Source organism: Pelodiscus sinensis, chromosome 1 (genome assembly GCF_049634645.1).
Source record: "Pelodiscus sinensis isolate JC-2024 chromosome 1, ASM4963464v1, whole genome shotgun sequence".
Classification (NCBI taxonomy): domain Eukaryota; kingdom Metazoa; phylum Chordata; order Testudines; family Trionychidae; genus Pelodiscus; species Pelodiscus sinensis.
This window is the reverse complement of record NC_134711.1, coordinates 54248875-54254612: the sequence shown is the minus strand read 5'-3', so window position 1 is coordinate 54254612 and position 5738 is coordinate 54248875. Positions and strand designations below refer to the sequence as shown.

The window sequence follows — 5738 nt, the reverse complement described above, 5'->3', positions numbered from 1 at the left end:
TGGATTCCAAATTATTTAGAATAAAAAAATAACAAATATGATTAGAAATACAAAATGTGGTTTCCTATGCCCTCTCCACTCTTTCAGGGATGGCATCTTGGTACTCTCTTGTTTCTCTCACAATCATCTTTGTGCTTTCTTCCACCTTTTACACATAAGGGTAAAGAAAGACACTACTTTCTTCCATCATATCCTGTCCTCATGACACATTTCAACCATGGATTCTACAAGAAATTAAATTGCTAACTGTGGTTATAGAGGGGGGTAGGTGAGGATGATGACTGTTCTTAAAAACAACAACTAAAACAATACTCCTCGCCTCTCCTATGATTGGATGATCTTCTGGGCAGGGCTCTATCTTCCTGTACATGGGACAACATCTAGCACATTGTGGGCATTCCTATAATACCACTGCTTAAATAATACTAACTTTAATACTGACATACAATAGCTTTGTGTTATTACTATGATATGGTACTACAAAAGTTGGAAGAAACTTTTCCCAGCGCTTAGGTTCATATGTTCACTTAGCTGAGGCCAGCATCCAAGACGTTGGCAAGTCCTTCTCCACCACTGTTGCTTGCTACTGCAGCATAAGACTATAAGAATGACCATGCTGGGTCAGACCAAAGGTCCATCTAGCTCAGTATCCTGTCTGCTGGCAGCAGCTAGTGCCAGGTGCCCAAGAGGAAATGAATAGATCAGGTAATCATCAAGTGATCCATGCCCTGACGCCCATTCCCAACTTCTGGCAAACAGGGGTTAGGGAAACCATCCTTGCCCATCTTGGCTAACAGCCACTGAAGGACTTCTCCTCTAGGATTTATTCTAGCTCTTTTTTGAACACAGCACCACCCCCTTTTCCTTCAGGCATTGTTCTGTTTTGCCAGATCCTAGTGCTGCTGCTCAGCAGCTCTCCTTCCAGTGACACCATCACCTAGGATCTCCAGAAGCATTCTGTCTCTGAATGGTGGCCTCTCACGACATGAGCATAGTTTGACTTCTATATTGCAGGGGTGGCTCCAATCAGTCCGACAGGGCTCCATGTGTGGGGACAAATTCTGTGCCTGTACAAGGCTTACAGTTGTGGGAGCAATACCACCAACAGTGCCTCTGTCTAAGGATACTTGTTGTCTAAGTGGTACCAAAAGGTATCTCTTCCAGCATGAACGTTCTCTCTCTTCACTGCCAGACAGCACTGCAGGCGCTCCGGAGGCTACATACGCAATTTTGGCTCTGTACTGCCCTTATGATACAGAGCCCTCTGCTATGGCTTCTGGTGAAGGTGGTTGCACATCGCACCACAGCTACTGCAGTTCATTTTACAAACGCATTATATTTAAAAATGTCGTCCAGCTCATTTAAAGCAACCACACTCCTTTTTCTCTTCTTTCAAATCCCAATCTACAAGAAGTTTTCAGCATGCCAGTGAGAGCATTTTCAGGGCAGATTCTCTTTTGAGTTATTTATTTTCACAAATATTCACAGCTCTTTTACTTTACACAAACAGTAATTTATTTGTCTGAATTTTTGCCAATAGCACTTGAAAGGAATTCCAAATACAAAGAAAGTGCACACATCCAGTTTATGTGCAAAAAAGTATTTGCAAAGAGTCATTTGCTGTATTTATCAAGCACTATTCTTTAGTTAAAGGCTCAAAAAGAGCACCCCACTCAAGCTTGGACTTCTGCCCTCTTCTCTTTGACATGAACAGCCAACAGCTCCTTGCCTCTCTTCTTACCCCTGCCCTGATGTCATTCCACCATATTTGGCATCCTATCAGGTCACTGGGGTAAACTCTAAGGCAAGCTATCTTCTGTCTAATCTCCTGCCAGATGATTTTCCTGGCAAAGGACCTGGCTGGAAACATGCCAAATAGTGAGTGCCCTTTTATTTTTTTTATCACCTTCTGTATAAGGAAGTTATTTTCTAATTCTCTAAATTTAGGACACCTCTGCCTTACTTGAACATGAAGCTTTCCTAGTAGCAGCTATTCTGTTCTCTCCATTTTGTTTTGTGATTTCCAGTTTTTATAACTAGTAATTTAAACGTCAGAGCAGAGAATGGCACCTAATGAGCCAGCACATATGAGAGTTTAGAAGCAAAACTTAGTTTAAAGTTATTTGTATTTATGGACAATTTGATGTTCCAATTACAGTGTTTTTAAATTACTCTGTGAATATGCAATATGTTGATTTTTAAAAATCAACAAATGTCATAGAAATGTTTTTGTGACACTAACTTAAGGACACAGATGTGAATGCTGTCTGTAAGTGGAGGGCTCAGTAACCGAAAATGACAATCTGTAGGGAATGAGTGTGAGTTAGACTGTAGGACTATGATCAAGGGGTGGTTTCTTATTGTGTTTACAGTTTTTGAGTCTTGTATATGTGAGGTACATTGGCTATTGTTCAATTATCAGAAAGCAATTACCAGTTTTTTGTGATTGAGATTCAGTGTATCAAGAAGGGATCAATTTAGGGGTTCTTTCCAGTGGGTACAGATCCAGTTCCAGTTATTTTACTACATACTTCAAATGAGTTAGCAAACTCAAGTTGCTATTTGACTGCTTTGCAGTCTGCTAGTGTTAGCTTGATAAAATATTTCATCTATAAGAATTTAGTTAAGATAAATATAAGTATGTTGAGTGCTCTTTTACATTGCAGTTTGACTGCTAGTAAATTACAAGCAGTTCATTCATGATGATCTGACAGCAGAGAGAGCTGTAGGCAGAGTCTTGACAGGCAGCTCCTCTTGAACAGAAGGAGTGAAGGACAGAGGAGTAATGGGGTACCTCAACCTAAAGGAAGGGTTAAGATAGTCCTAGAAATGGAGACAAAATCAGTTATGCTCTTGCAGGCCCATTGAATTCAATAGGGCTGTATGGGGTGAAACATGCTGCAGAATTTGTTGCCATATGTTTTCTTACAGGTTGAGGTTGATTATATTTTTTTTTCAAAGAGTAATATGATCCAGTAATAATGGTAGTATGCATGCATTGCGGGTTAGATTCTAATTTCACATGCATGGTGTGCTTGCCATATTTTTGAGACTTTTTTTTTTTTTTTTTTTAAACTGTGCTTGAAGTATCATACAGCCCTCTATGCAATGCAGTACAAAAGCAGATTGTTCAGGGTATTCAATAATGCATGCAATGTTTCTCAGGTTGGAATGTTATAGTTTAATGTGTATTAAGAATGGCCATGTATTATCGAAATTATCTCTTTGAAATTAGAGATCCTGATTTTCCACTGCATGACCTTTGCACGCTCTTTTTTACTCATACAATGCAGGTGCAAAACGTTACCAAATCAGAATGGCAACATTTTACACTCAATTAGTACAGGTGCAAATGATTCACAAGGTATAAGCACTGGAGCCTCAGGCCCAGAAAATTCATTATGATAACTCTGTAAGTGGGCTATATGACTGTGTACATATGTATTTGCTACAGATTTGGGCACATTGTAATGATTTAGAGACATCCGTTTAAAACAATTCATTACTGGAGGCAAAGCTATATTTCTTAAAGGAATTCATTATATGTAAAAGATTTTTACAGCCCATTAAATCCATTTATCTGCAAGAATAATGTATTGATTTCTGGCATTTTAAATGAACTGCAACAAGTTTGGTGGAAAGCCATTAAAATAATGTATCGCATATGAAGTCAAATCTGAGATTAGAAAAGGGAAATAATTAAAAATATGCCCCATTTCACAGAAGAACGATATAAGTAATTACCTAATTTTAAAGGCCAAATTTGCTCTCTGGTCTGTATTGATGTCAAGAGGAGAACAGCTTGTAGGACGAGCAGAGTAAGCAGTTTGTTCAGGATGATCTGACAGTAGAAAGACCCATAGGCAGGTCCTCACAGGGACCATCCCTTGACCAGGATGGAAGGTCAGTGGAGTAATGGGGTATTTCAACCTAAAGGAAGGATTAAGATAGTTGTAGATGTATAAACCTACTGTAGTTATAAGCAGGGATATTAGAGAGTGAGTAATAGAATAGTTGAGTGACCACATGGATTTTTATTGGTTACTTGACTATTTACTGCCTGTATCGGAGGTAGCAGCGGAGGGTGCCAAGCAGGAGCTGGTCTGTGAGGTTAACCAGTTTAAAAAACACCAGCTCCCCACACAGACTGGCTGCCTGCCACTCCACCCTGCTGCCTCTGAAACAGAGGCAGCAGGGTGGGATGGTAGCAGCCCCTGTGAAAAAAGGGTCGAAGCTCTGATAGAGGCAGCAGCGGAGTGAAGAAGGAGGGCAGCCAGCACCAAAGAGCTGGTGCTGGAGGGAACCAGCTTTTAAGCCAACTTCCCCTAGCACCAGCTCCTGCTTCCCACACCCTTGCTGCCTCTGATACAGTGGCAGTAAGGTAGGGGAAATGTGAGTAGTTGAGAAGATTAACTGATAAGCCTAGGCTTATTGGTTAATTGTATACTCGACTACTTGTTTACATCCCTACTTGGTGAAGCTCCAGCTATTCTCCATGGGTCTCACGCTACTGGCTGTTAGTGTTAGCCTCAGAGACTCACTGTGGCCCTCCACATGGTCTCTTTCTCTTTACTAGAGACAGGAGCACAGCCTACTGAACCACTCATCACAGGCTAGTTAATAAATTTGGGGTAAAATCCCCTCTGGAATCCTGATCTCTCTTCTAAAGGCAGATTTTGAGATGTTGTAGGGCAATTGGGGTGGGGGGGGGGGAGACCTGGGTATGCCCACTATTCCAGGTTCCAGCCCAGGGACCCTAAGGCAGTGGCAACAAGCAGGGTTACTGCCATTCTCAATCTGGCAGCTTTTCCCTGGACCTCTTCCCCAAACAATCCTTCCTAGTACCTTTCCTTTGGTACCTGCTTGTCAGTCCTCAGCTCACACCCACACTGCTCGTGCACACAGCACGCACGCACTCACTCACTTCCTGTCCTTTACTCTTTTCCTTCCTCCTTCTTTACCTGTGGGGAAGCCTTTTAAAGCAGCACCATAGGCCTTAATTAGGTTCAGGTTTCTAATTAGTCTATGGCTTCTAGCATGTTCTAATTGACCCCAAGTGTCTCCCTGATTATGCTGAACTTGGGTTTTGGCCTTTTTTCTTTTACATAGGAAAGAGAAAGCTGTGCACCTAAGCTTCAGCATGTATTCCCTCCACCAGTGAGTGGCAGATGTCCAACTAGTTATAAGTGCTGTTCAGAAGAAAGGAGTGAAACATTTAATTAAACCATAATAAATTATTTCCCTCCCAAACAATTTCAATATTAGGGTATGGCTAGACTGTGGAGTTTTTACAATAATCAAGCAGCAAAAAAGACTCAGTGTAAATGGAGTAAGACTATTTCTATGTATTTCTTATTTGATGGAAACTGGAATACTGCAATTATTCTGAATTACCACTAAGATATTAACAAATTGATGGATGTTCTGAAAAGGATAATATAAATCAAATCTTTCTCAATCTCCTAATTATTGTCAAAGGAGGATTAAAAAGTTAAATATCTACATTAGAGCTGTTCTGGAGCATTTCTATGAAAAATGCAATTTCTGCACAACTGAAATTTTGGAGGAAAATTTCACTTTTGTTGAAATTCCTCAATTTTCCTGCAGGAAGGTAGGAATAAAACATTTTTGTTTCAAGTCATTTTGACCCAAATTGAAATAATATATCTCATTGAAGTGTAGAATCAAATGAAGTAAAAATCATAAATGAACCAAACTGTTCCATGGAATCTTTCTGG

General features: G+C 40.4%; 1 long non-coding RNA gene across 2 annotated transcripts; it reads right to left on the bottom strand.

The window, feature by feature from the left end:
* Positions 1-2643: 2643 nt before the first annotated feature.
* On the bottom strand, positions 2644-4952 carry LOC106732243 (uncharacterized). 2 transcript variants are annotated; one of them, XR_012900746.1, is made up of 3 exons: positions 4846-4952; positions 3745-3930; positions 2644-2823 (listed from the first exon to the last, which is right to left on the bottom strand). It is a non-coding gene; the product is annotated as an uncharacterized LOC106732243 (long non-coding RNA). The 2 variants fall into 2 exon arrangements; XR_012900747.1 differs by having other exon boundaries at positions 2644-2800.
* Positions 4953-5738: the final 786 nt, after the last annotated feature.